The following is a 13,828-nucleotide window of genomic DNA, read 5'->3' as shown; positions in this document are numbered from 1 at the left end:
CCTAATTATATGCTAAACAAGGGGTGGATTATTCATGAATTTTCCAGGAAAGAGGTGGGCAATTTCCAGAACTGAGGGTTCTCCCCTTTTTAGACCATATAGGGCAACTTCCTGATGTTGCCATGACATTTGTAAACTGTCATGTCACTGGTGGGAGTGTCTCTTTGCATACTGATGTTTTATAATTAGTGTATAATGAGTCATGAGGACAACCAGAGGTCACTCTCGTCGCCATCTTGGTTTTGGTGGGTTTTGGCTGGCTTCTTTATCACAGCCTGTTTTATCAGCAAGGTCTTTGTGACTTGTATCTTGTGCTGACCTCCTGTTTCATCCTGTGACTGAGAATGCCTTAACCTCTTGGGAATGCAGCCCAGTAGGTCTCAGCCTTATTTACCCAGCCCCTATTCAAGATAGAGTGCCTCTGGTTCAAACACCTTTGACAAAAACATACCTATACCTTAATCTACTATGTGTAATGCATTCCAACATTTGCTATTCTGTTTATTCACTTTTTATTGATCGGGTTGTGACCACTAAATTGATTCATAACCTAATAATGAGTCTCATTGTACCTTCAGCCCAAGTGACTGCCTGTTTCCATTAGCAAACCCAATTCTTTGGTGAACATATAATCTTAGAGTCCTCTGTAAAGAGAGACTATCTTTCAAAAGTTGTCAGGAATTAAAAAAGAAAGTCACTTCCTTGTGCCCCTTTCTCACTGTAGTGAGATGAAAAAACTCTGTTTTTTTTTAAACACTGTTAAACTTACAGAAATATTTCAAGAATAAAGAATTGCTGTATACCCTTTACCTAGAGATCACATTCACTTTTATTTATTTTTTTTTTTTGAGCTGGAGTTTCACTCATGTTGCCCAGGCTGGAGTGCAATGGCGCAATCTTGGCTCACCGCAACCGCTGCTTCCCAGGTTCAAACGATTCTCCTGCCTCAGCCTCCCAAGTAGCTGGGATTACAGGCATGCGCCACCACGCCCAGCTAATTTTGTATTTTTAGTAGGTATGGGGTTTCTCTATGTTGGTCAGGCTGGTCTCGAACTCCTGACCTCAGGTGATCTGCCCGCCTCAGCCTCCCAAAGTGCTGGGATTACAGGTGTGACACATTCACATTTTTACCAGCTGTCCTAATAAAGTCCATGGGAGCAGAAAGATCCAATCCAGAATCACTATACCCAATTTTTGTGTATCTTTAGTTAGACTTTCCTTGACTTATATGACCTTGGTTTTTTTGGCGTTTTTTGTTTGTTTTGTTTTTTGTTGTTGTTGCTTAGGCTGAAGTGCAGTAGTGTGATCTTAGCTCACTGCATCCTCTGCCTCTTGTGCTCAGAGGATCCTCCCACCTCAGCATCTTGAGTAGCTGGGACTACAGGTTGGTACCACCATGCCTTGCTAATTTGGGGTTTTTTTGTTTTGTTTTGTTTTGTTGGTAGAGACGGGGTTTTGTGACATTGCCCAGGCTAATCTTGAACCCCTGGGCTCAAGAGATTTGCTCTCCTTAGCCTCCCAAAGTGCTGAGATTACGGGCATCAGCCATCACGCCTGGCCGACCTTGATATTTTTGAAGATGGCAGGCCAGTCATATATGTCCCTCAGTTTAGGTTTTTCCAGTATTTTCTCATGATTAGACCCAGTTTATGCATTTTTGGCCACAATGACATAGAAGTGACATAGAAGAGTAGTCTTCTCATTTCATGCTGTCAGTTTGTCATGTTACTAGTGGTCTTGTCTTTGATGACTGGATTGAGATGATGTCGGCCAGGTTTCTCCATGGTAAAGTTAGTTTTTCCTCCTTTGTGATTAGTAAATGTTGTCTGATGTGGTACTTTGAGATTATGTAAACTGCAATTTCTCCTCTACTTTTACCCACTACTTTGAACATCCATTAATACTTCTTTCTTGGATTGATTTTACAGTCATGGTTGCCAAATGGTAATTTTTCTAACTTCGTTACTCCTTCTACATTTATTAGTAGGCATTCTATTGTAAACAAGAAGCTTTTCTCCTCCCATTTTTTTTTTATTCATTTATTTATATCAGTGTCTACTCATGGGTTCCTAGTCAGTGGGTTATAATTCATTGCTATCATTATTTATTTTGATGCTCTTATTATCCCAGGTTTGGCTTTTTAAGCAGGCTTCTGTGTCCTTATGTCATATCATTTAAGTGTTGTTTGAGGACTTTCTCACCTTCTAGCACAAGAGATCAGGCTCATTTTCTTTCCTTACCCCAGCTCTGGAATTAGCCATTTCTCCAGGGAGCCCTGTTCCTCTTAGTAGAAAATGGCATTTAGAAACAATGATCTGGGCACTAGGTATGCTAAATGCTGCTGGAGTGTTGCTCTTCCCAGGCCCCTTTCAGTGGACAGAGCTAGGAAAGACATACATATGGATGCATTTGCTTACATATACACGTACATTTACATCTTTATTTCTTTATCTATCTATTTTGAAAATCATGAGTTCATACCAACATGGGATTCTTTCTAGCTTTCCCATTTTTTTTTTTTTTGTATTTATGTCTGCCTTCTCTAACAATGAGAAACCTAGTTGCCATTTTCAATATGTTTACTTATTTGCTCAATCCCTTGTGTAAAGCCAATCCCCTAACTAGACCTAAGTAGACCAGGCTACTACCTGACCACTGTACCCTCCTCTTATTGCCAGGGCTTTGCCTTATAAGAAATAAGGAAAGTTGGGAAGAGGGAAGGAGGAAGATAGGTAGAGATAAGTTTTTTCTTAAAGCATTTGAAAAGGAGATTCTGTCATCTTTTTCAGTAACCTTTTACATAATCACAAGGAAAATAAGTGCATAGAATATAAAAACTGATATTTAAGCTCTTTGAGTCAGATTTTCATTTAGATTCTTACATATGTTTTATAAATGCATGTGCATGTTAACCAAGTATTTTTTTGTGATAATGACCATGTATTGAACATGACCACATGGTAGGCACTGTGATGGATGATTTTGTGTGTGTGTGTGTGTGTGTGTGTGTGTGTGTGTATCCTAAACCATATAACAACTCTGTAAATAAGCATCCTTACCACTATTTTGGGTGATGAACCAAATAAGATTCAATGAGGCTGAAGAACTTGATCATATCCGTCAGTTAAGCAGGGGTTAGAATTTCAACCCAGGATATCTGATCTCAAATACACACCCTTCCCAAACCATGTGTACAGCACCATGGTATATTGCTAGCATTGGAAATCATCACTGGGGAGCATTTTATCAAACATCACCCTTAAACCATGCCATTTAGGTTTTTTAAATTTAAAAAAATAAAAAGAGGACAAAGTAGAAATTACTCAACTGGTTCATTAATTTCTTCCTTTACTAACTTTTGGGAGAGTTGAGTCAATGAGAGTCGATGATTAGTATTCACATCATGAGACATTTTATTGGCTTATTCACACATTAGATATGTCCCATCTCAAAAACAAACATATGCAGTTCCTCTATTTGATAGTTCTTATATTTGTTGGAAACTCTGTTGAGCCGACTACCTGGTGCTCTTAATTCCGTTATAACAACACCCTAAAGTTTATAGACTTTTTTCTTCCCTCTTTTTTACCTACAAGAAATAAAACAGATGAACTCAACATCCTATCCTGCTTATCTGGAAGCAGTTATTTTCTAAACAAGTGGCTGTTTGCAAAGCTCATCCTGTAGAAGTCTGTGGTCAAGAATATTTCCATTATGTTCTTATTTTTACAGGGGAATTAATGTCTTTTCAGTCAGAAAGGAACAATAAATGCTTGTTGGCTGGGCTGAAAAAAATCAAATCTACAAAAAGACAAGTGAAGAAAGAAAGAGCTTACATTCAACTTTCTGGAGAATTTATCTCTGTTTCTCTGTATAGCTGATGTGTTCCTGCAAGTGTCTTAAATACCCAGAATTTTACTGAAGGATTTGAATCGGTAGATCTTTTCAGACCTGTTTTTACTTTACTTTAATCAACCAAAGTTTATTCTTCAGGCAGTTGTGTTTTGCTCCCCTTTTACTGGCTGTGTGTCTTTGGCCAAGACACTTAACCTTTCAGAACTTCACTTTCTTCATCTGTAAGATAGTAATATGGTCACGAGTCCCTTAATGACAGGGATACATTCTAAGAAATGAGTTGTTAGGCAATTTCGTCCCTGAGCAAACATCAGAGAGTGAATTTAACACAAACCTAGATGGTACAGCCTACTACACACCTAGGTTATATGGTATAGCCTATTGTTCCTAGGATACAAAGCTGTACAGCATGTTACTATATTGAATATTGTAGAGCTGGAACATGGTAAGTATTTGTGTGTCTAAACATAGAAAAGGTATTGTAAAAATACTGGGTAAAAGATTAAAAATGATATACCTGTATAGGGCACTTACCATGAATGCACCTTACAGGACTAGAAGTTGCTTTGGGTGAGTCAGTGAGCAAGTGGTGAGTGAAGGCCTAGGACATTACCATACACTACTATAGACTATTAACACTGTACACTTAGGCTACACTAAAGTTATAAAAAAGTTTTTTCTTTCTTCAATAATAACCTTAGCTTACTATAATTTTTTTACTTTATACATTTTTAAAATTTAACGTTTTGACCCTTTTGCAGTAATACTTAGCTTAAAACACAAACACATACAGCTGTACAGAAATATTTCTTTATATTCTTAATCTATAAGCTTTTATCTGTTTTTTTTTTTTTTTAACTTTAAAACTTTCTTGTTAAAAACTAAGAGACACACACATTAGCTTAGGCCTACACAGGGTCAGAATCATCAGTATCACTGTCTTTCACTTCCACATCTTATCCCATTGGAAGGTCTTCCTTCATGGAGCTATCACTTCCTATCATAACAATGCCTTCTTCGGAATATCTCCTGAAGAACCTGCCTGAGGCAATTTTACAGTTAACTTTTTTATATATAAGTAGAAGGAGAAGTACATTCTAAAATAATGATTAAAAATACAGTATAGTAAATACCAGGTTAGGCCGGGCATGGTGGCTCACGCCTGTAATCCCAGCACTTTGGGAGGCCAAGACGAGCGGATCACAAGGTCAGGAGATGGAGACCATCCTGGCTAACATGGTGAAACCCCGTCTTTACTAAAAATACAAAAAGAGGAAATTAACCATGCATGGTGGCGGGCGCTTGTAGTCCCAGCTACTCGGGAGTTTGAGGCAAGAGAATGGTGTGAACCTGGGAGGCGGAGCTTGCATTGAGCCAAGATCGTCCCACTGCACTCCAGCCTGGGCGACAGACTGAGACCCCGTCTCAAAAAAAAAAAAGTAAATACCAGGTGATAAGAATTTTTCAGTTCCATTATAGTCTTATGCGACCACCATTGTATGTGTGGTTTGTTGACAGAAACATCAGTTATGCAGGGCATGACTGTACAGTGGTATACTTTTCAGTGTGGTTGAGAGGATCAGGTGAGATAATATATGTTAAAACACTTTATAAAATATAAAAGAGTTTGTCATTGTTACTACTTCCTAGAAGTGAACATAAGATAGAAGTAAAAAGAGACAAAGAGGCCAGTTTGGAGTAAAAGAAGTTTACATTCCCTCTCTTAATTGCCAGTGAGTGTGAAATCACTGTATGAATCTTACAGAAACAGGTCAGGAAACTGTGTCTGATCAAGTTGTTCTTGCCATGCCTTTAAGGAATAATGTAAACCGGTGACTTTCATTCAACATATCAAAAAAGTGTCACTAACCTTTCCCTAGCCAGTCATGCTACCAAGCATGGGAATGTTAGTATTTAGGTTTACATCAGTATTTCTTTAAGTGAAAAGATCTAATGGAGACTCACCTTACCAGATGAGATTAGCTATATAAGCTATATCCATAATATACATCATATAAGATCTGAATTCCCAAGATAATTGGCCTTTTTTTTTTTTTTTGAGACAGTTTTGTTCTTGTCGCCCAGGCTAGAGTGCAATGGCACAATCTCGGCTTACTGCAACCTCTGCCTCACTGTTTCAAGTGATTCTCCTGCCTCAGTCTTCTGTGTAGTAGCTGGGACTACAGGTGCCCCCCAGAACGCCTGGCTAATTTTTTGTATTTTTAGTAGAGACAGCGTTTTACCATGTTGGTCAGGCTGGTCTCGAACTCCTGACCTCATGTGATCCACCCACCTCGGCCTCCCAAAGTGCTGGGATTACAGGCGTGAGCCACAGCAACTGGCAACAGTTGGCCTTTGAGACACAGTGTATTCTGGTTTATGATAGAATTTATCAGTCTTCTTAAGGAAGACTGAATAATTTCCAGGACCCCTAATAAAGGGGTTCTGATTCATTCTCAATCTAAAAGAATGAGTTTGTAAAACTCTTTTCAACCTGTATTCCTCAGACCAACTTCCAAGTAGCTGATCACTTCCCTTGATTTAATTTCACAAAATTAATCATAGGAATAAAGAAGTTGTCAAGGCAATTAGAGGGAAAAGAATAGCATGTTGAGAAAGTTTGAAGTGAAAAGTATAAATTTCATGTGGAAAAAGGGAAAGCAGGATAGAGTTTCCAAGAGTCCAGACAAAAGAGGGTTGTTACTTTGGGGATAAACCCATTGGCTTAGAAAACATTTGGCCTAGAAATTTTGGTTAGTGTAGTGGTAACAACAGAGTGCAAAAGATTAAATTTTAGATGTTTCTTCCAGGTCAAATCCAAAATCCTTCAACACTATGCAAATAAATTCCTCTCTTCTTAATTTCATTTTCCCTGTACTACTGAGTCCTGTAGCCTTGCAATTGCACTACTGTCTGTTTTCTCTCTTCATTTCTGACCCTTCTTTCTTTTCCCTCACCTTTATACCACTTTCCATTGTCATTTTCCCGATTGTGGCATCTTAGGAAACTCTGGTAAGCTTTATACTTACAGATCCAGCCAGTAAGGTCTGTAATGGACAGATAACTTTCTTTGCAGTGAGCCAGAGCTTCAGTTTGCTTCCTCATGGTGCAACAGGAATGGCATCTCATTAAAATTGAACATTAAGGGCCTGAAGGTGCTTTGACTAATTTTACTGTCTAGGCGTTGTTACTTAAGAGACCTAGAAGTTGAAAAATCCCCCTTCTCATAGTATTCAGAGCAATCAGCCTTAGAGACTGCTGCCTACTCTGAGGCAGGGGACACTGGAAGGTTGGTGAGGTTTGCCCCTGAGCATGCCCCCAAAGAGCCTCCCTTTATTCCTAGAAGCTGGCAGGCTTTCTTTTCCTCCTACAAGTGGCAACCCGAATTCTGAGTTGAAAGTGAATCTTTGCCCTTGGCTCCTCTCCAGCATTCCTCACTGAGCGAATAGGGATTTGGAATGTCAGAAAATAGAAGAGGGGTGGGGAAAAGATATGTGTATGACTGTGAGTGTTTATATGTAAAAGCAGCTTCGTCTGGGAGGACTTAGGGAAACTTGACTTCCTCAGACTGTTTCCTTCTTATAAACTCTTGGTTCCTTATTTATCGTTTTTTCATTTTTGTTTTTTAAGTTGTTTGACCTGATTTTATCATAGTAGTTCCAAATGCCTTACAGCCCAGTGGAGTCAAGCTAAGGAAAGACAGCATGATTTCCACAGGATTTGTATTTCTTCCCTCTGGATAAAGTGATAGTAGTTGTTCCCAGACTCGCTGCCGGCAGGATCCAAGGTCGTCTTTCCTCCGGGATTTAATCTGGTGTCATCAGGAACCTAGACTCAGGTTTTATTGGAGAGCAAGCCTCAATAAGAAGTGTCCTTTGAGGAGAATCAAGGACTCAATCTAGGCATAAAAGGTGTTGCTCAGCACAATACCCTCTACGGTAAGCTACCAGTCCTGAGAACCTGTGGTCGAAACTGAATTGAAAATATTGATGGAACTCAGACTCTGTGTAACTGGGGACTGGTTCAGAGCTCAAGACTATAATTTACAGGGCTGCTTTTATCCTTTATTTAGTTCTATACAAAGTCATCTTGCATCAACTCAAAAGGAGAGATTCTGTGAGGGTAACCTACAGGGGAAATTTCCCAGCTTTGTGTGAAGAATCCAGTGGTTGAGTGTCTGTCTGCATCCTGAGAAACCATGTCCTCTTTATATACCCGAAGTAAAGAATTCACTCGGAATAGGAAATCTCAGTCTGATTCTCCCCCAGCATCTCCCTCCCCGACTGCCAAGACGCTCCGAGTAAGCAGCATTTTTTTATTTACATATGTTCATAGCTGTGTCAAAGGTAGAGAATGTGTATATATATAACTTAGGGCATTAGGTTTAGAGCAAAGGGATTTCAGAGCATATGGGAATCAGTACAGGAAAAAAAAATTGCAAGTAAAGACCCCGTAAGCTTCTCTGCAAGAGGTTATGGTTCATAATACTTTATGTAGTCTTAAGTAAAAGCAGACTTAAATATGTCAGGCTACAGTTTCTGCCTTTTAGCTTTTAACTATCAGTTGTAAACTGTTTAACAGTAAGATTTTACAGTCCTTATCACTTTATCTTACAAGGCTTTTCTTAATTTCTACAGCTATTTTAGTCACTGCCTTTCTTGTGTTTTATGGGTCAATACTATGTTTCAAGAGAAAAACCTCCGAAATGGCCACACAACTATATACATTAAACTTCAGTTTTGCAAGTTCTGTGTGTGTATTTGTGTATGTATGTATGTGGGGTAGAGTATGCCTTTGCCTATTTTGTATGTATGTCTGTGAGAAACACCAAAATGAGCAAGGAGTTATGGCCACGTGGAACCTTACTCCTTAATCACCAAGTACCTTCAGGAAATTTCTTGCTTTAAAGCAAAGAACTAACTCTTGGCCATTGACAACCAGCTGTATGGAGGTGTTTGTGATGTCCAAGGTAGAGCCATTGGAGACTTTTCTCCATTTTCTCTAATGAATGTCTCAGTGAAGAGATTTACATATGGGCATTTGCATCTAATTTAGTGTCTTCCTCTGTGGGAAGCTGACAAAAGCAAGAACTGCTACCAATAGCAAGGGATGAGAAGCTCTGATGGGCATATTAGGCAGCAGGCAATATAGCAGTTACTTTTTCAGGAACTAGATTGTGCTTTGCTGTATATACAAAGTAAGAAGAAGGACGGCCATAGCTTCCTTATTTAGGGAGCTATGGGGAGAAAATTTGCAAGAAGCCTGGATAGACTAGTGTGGGCTTTTTTTCCCCCCCAATTATTTTGTATCCATTTTCAATGTCTTTCTTACCAGTATAAATTACCACGTAGTGGAATTTGGTATATGGCATGTTGGTCTAAGACCTCAGCTAGGGATGAGAATACCAAAAGAATATTGTTACGAAGTTATTTTATTCACAAGTTTTTGTGAGAGCACCAAGAGGGGCTCCAATATATACGTTACTGTCATCGAGTTCCAGGAGTGTCTCTTCAACACGTAGACTGGTACCTTTTTTTCCCAAGGAGCCACAGAATGCTTTCACCCCACTAGCTATTGGGTATTTTTTGCTGGCTACCAATTGAGGTCCACAAAACTGAACACCTTACTTCAGTTAGTGTTTATCTTTGCTCCCTTCCCTCTTATACTGAGTAGTACCTTTAGTTGTAAAGAGCCCCTTATTAATGTCTCTTCACCACTATAACCATAGCTCCCAGACCAATGTGGTGAGCAGTCAACAACAACCTGTTTGGTGACCTTCCTCTATTTTCCCTTTCTGTTTTTCCTTTGCTTTCTTAGAGTTAGGTACTGCTTTTGTCTTGTCTCACTTCTAACAGCTGCCATCCAACCGCCGTACCCTCACTTCACCACCCCTCATCCCTGCCTTTTAGACAGAGGTCACAGTGGGAGAAAATCTGAATTACAGGAAACTAAAACATAGATGGCTTAATAAGAGACTGCTTCCCAATTTTAGTGGTCACTGGCTGTGGATTCCTACAATACCATCAACTTACTCTAACCAACTTCCAGTGTCCAAATGGCTTGAGACTATGATAAAAAGAATGTTGATTTTCATATACCACTCATGTTCCATTATGTTGCTTATGTCTTTAATGTCAGAGTGAAAGATATGCAAGACTCATTTGGTGGCTGCTGACACTAAGGACTGGTTATAAAATGAAGATTTCATCTCTTAAGATCTCCCTAGCCTAGTTCATTTTCTCTCATGTCCAACTAATTAGGGTACTCTTTAAAAACTGGTTTTGAGTGTATTTAAACAACTGGTTTTGTGATGGTGTTGTTGTGCTCATATGCCTTTTGATGCCTGGTTGTAACTGGCTGATCCTCAGCCACCCTGAAAGGTGGGTATTGCTATCCCTATTTTACATATGAGGAAACTGAGATACATAGAAGAGAAATGGCTTGCCCAGCATTGCTCAACTAGTAAGCAGCAGAGCCTTAATTAAAGCACCGAGCTCTCTGACTCTAAAACCCCATATTCCCCGCAGCATTGGAGTACGTCTCAAATATATTTGAAGGTCAAGTTTAAGAACATGCTAAAGGGCAAAGATGGCAGTTAAAAGCTTAAGTAGCTGTGGGAGTCCAAAATTTATCCCTGATGGAGACACAGGAAACCGAAATTGCAGGAAGGAGGAAAGCTGTATTTATAGGCCAAGGGAGGGAATTGGCAGGCTATAACTGAATCTCCTGTGCCTGGTTCTCAAATCCCAGTCATACTCTCTGGGACCATGGAGCCCACAGAACCTGAGACATTGTGGGCTTCAGGGTCTTTGTATTTCTCTAGAAAAGTGGAAATGCTTGAGTCTTTACAGTAAAGATACTGGGAAATTTCTGTGTGCATTTCAGAGTTAAAGTCAGGACAGCTCTCTTACTGTCCTCTTCCAAACTTCTTTGATTTGTTTGTATACATACATACAGTTTCTTCTAGAGAGGCACAGAGTTACAGAGGGACAGCCCCTGAACCAACATTCTTCAAAACGGAGGATTGAAATTTCAGCCAGCATTTAAAAGTTTGATTCTTTTTTGAGTGTTGTTAACAGGGCTAAATAGTAAATGCCCCCATATAAGGAAAATATCCTCAGAGAGAATTTTAAAATAATAGCTATTCACATGGAGAGAATATTTTGGACACCGTACCCTTCGTCAAATGTTCAAGCAGTAGTAAAGGCAAACTATAAGCTGTAAGTCAAACAAGTTATTATTTTTAACTTGAGAAAACAAAAGGCAGGATGATTTTTCAGTGACTAGAAAACAAACTTTTATTATATACGTTTACTTTTAAACTCGTAACAGCAGCTGATATACTCCCTAATGAAAAATCACTCGTATGTAGAAGATAGTGCATGTCCTCACCAGCCAAGAAGATTTTTGTTTACTTCTCTAGTTTGTATTTTGAAAATAATAAATATCTTTAATTCTCTGAACACAAAATTATGCTATTAAACATGGTTTTTAAAAATATACATCCCGGCTGGGTGCAGTGGCTCATGCCTGTAATCCCAGCACTTTGGGAGGCTGAAGCCTCGTGGACCACAAGGTCAGGAGTTCGAGACCAGCCTGGCCAACATAGTGAACCCCCATCTCTACTAAAATTACAAAAACTTAGCTCGGCATGGTGGCAGGCACCTGTTATCCCAGCTTCTTGGGAGGCTGAAGCAGGAGAATTGCTTGAACCCGGAAGACGGGGGTTGCAGTGAGCCAAGATTGCACCATTGCACTCCAGCCTGGGCAACAAGAGCAAAACTCCGTCTATAAACAAACAAACAAACAAAGACATCCCTCTTCCTCACTAGAGAAAATTTCATCCATCCTTTTGGCATGCCGTCACTCGCTCCTACCGACACTAAGAATGACTATTATAAGTGGTATGCTCCTAATATTGCTGTTTTGGTCTCTGTTGATCCTAAATAATGAAATAATTTTTTTTACTGCTACTTTTGGCTTTCATATGAGGTTTCCATTAGTTCAGTATCTTTTTTGTGTCTAAAAGTTGAGGAGTTCCCCTTAGTAACAGCTCTGATCATCTCTGATTTGTTACTCAGGAAAAGCGGAAAAACTTTCAGATTCACCTGCATTTCTAATGGGAACCACACCAGGTAGATATTGATGAGAATTTGAAAGCTCAGTCTCTTTTCTCATACCACGAAACAACCCTAATATAAGATGCTGGGTTCATACAATTAGTAGTAAAACTTTCTTTTGACAGTAATTTTCCAACATTAAAAAAAATTATTTTTCTTCTGAGTCTTTGTAGTTAAAGAAAAAATTCTGAACTACAACTACATTAGACACTTCTAGCTCTTGATTTTTAATCACTATGTATATTATTGGGTCTAACGTTTATAAATTAGGAACTACTCAATTTAGATGGTTTAGCATTTTTAAATTATCCTAAAAGTAAGAGCCAGGTAATCTTTGGTCAGTATTCTCAAATTTTTCTTATTTGCTAATTTAAAATTTTTTCAATGCAGGGTATATTTAAAGGAAACAAATACTAGAGGATGTCCAAATTGTAGTGCTTATCTGATATTTATTATATTGAATAAATCTTGAAGTAAGTGGGTCATCAGCTGAACCCTGGGAATCTTTTAATTAGGCACATTTTCATTGAATTGGTATTTGTTATAATAGGATTTGACCTGCATTTATAAAGATCAGTAGCATTTTCCCATTTAGTCTGGATTGCATTCCTTCAGTTCTAACATCTCAATTTAAAAAAATGACGAAAACAAAAAAATACAAAGATTTTACATAATATTTTTCAGTCAGCCATTAATATACATAAAGGGAACATTTAATCAATTAGCTTTGTTTTATAACCAGTCCTGCAAACTAATTAGGGTACATTTGATAAATAATTGGATGATAAAGGATTGTTGCCTTCATGAGAGCTTGTCTACATAGCAACTTTGGTTAGCAGGCCAGAGGCATTCTGCCTCTTATGCCTTCCAGACTGTCAGTGTTGATAATTATTTTTTGCATGTGCTTTGTGCCCTCCTCTGACAAGTACCAAGCAGTTCTTTAGCATGTTATCGTATCCTCTATACATCCAACACTACATTTGATGCACTACCAATCTGGAATCCATTTTTACTCCACTTTATAATCCATTGTCATGGAATGAGAAACACTTGGATGAACAATGCTAATTAAGAGTGCAATCTGTTAACCATTTTTTTCTGCCTAATTAAAACCAGGAATGTATTCATTTTTGGGGTTTTTTATTTCACTCAAGGAAAATCAATAGCAGTAATTGTTCAGCCCAAGGAATCTTCCTAGAATAGTAAAACCTGTGGGAATAAAAGTAGCTTTCTCATTTGGACCCATTACATGAATTCTAAGTAGAGACTGGCCTAGTTAACTCATGTCCTACGTAGAGCTGGGGGAGATGGCATCTGAAGTCTTGGTTTGTTGACCAGAGAGACTGGGAGCTTCGAAGACATCAGCTCCCTTTCCTGCAAGCGGTGTCCTGCCCTTCTACTCTAATTTTTAGTTCCATGATAAATGTGTATCAAAGCCACCTGCCCTATTGTGAATCCTCCCACAACATTTTATGAGCATCTGCTTTGTAGTAGGCTTTATATTGGACACCAGAATTCATAAATGAAAGACACAGTTCCTGCCCTCAAAGAATTGGCAGTCTAATTGGGGAGATAAAGAAAATCAAGAATTAGAACACCAGGGAGATGCATTTTCTAATAAAGACATAGGTTCAGGGTGTTTTAGACCAGCCATGTGGTTAATACATTAGCCTGATGTTTGGAGAACAATAGAAGCTAGATGGACAAAGAAGAAGGAAACAGTACATTACAAAGGGAGAAAAAGAATATGAGAACATAATAGCATCATTCTGAGAGCTGCATATCGGTGTGGCTAGAACAAAAGATATATTTATAAATATAATAAGAAATGAGGCAGGAGGCTTAGCAAACCC

The 13,828-nt window shown here is 38.7% G+C and overlaps 1 protein-coding gene across 13 annotated transcripts in view; it reads left to right on the top strand.

Moving 5' to 3' along the window:
- Positions 1 to 13,828, top strand: part of PPP1R12B (protein phosphatase 1 regulatory subunit 12B) — a 239,888-nt gene that overhangs the window by 180,250 nt on the left and 45,810 nt on the right. The window contains exon 1 of one of the 13 annotated variants that reach the window (XR_004031684.1): positions 7,351 to 8,155. The exons of the other annotated variants lie outside the window; for them this stretch is intronic. The gene's annotated coding sequence lies outside the window, so the exon portion shown is untranslated. Of the gene's footprint in view, positions 1 to 7,350; positions 8,156 to 13,828 lie in introns of those variants that run through there. 13 annotated transcript variants of the gene reach the window in all.

Source organism: Nomascus leucogenys, chromosome 9 (assembly GCF_006542625.1).
Source record: "Nomascus leucogenys isolate Asia chromosome 9, Asia_NLE_v1, whole genome shotgun sequence".
NCBI classification, from domain to species: Eukaryota; Metazoa; Chordata; class Mammalia; order Primates; family Hylobatidae; genus Nomascus; species Nomascus leucogenys.
This window is presented reverse-complemented; position numbering and strand designations above follow the sequence as displayed.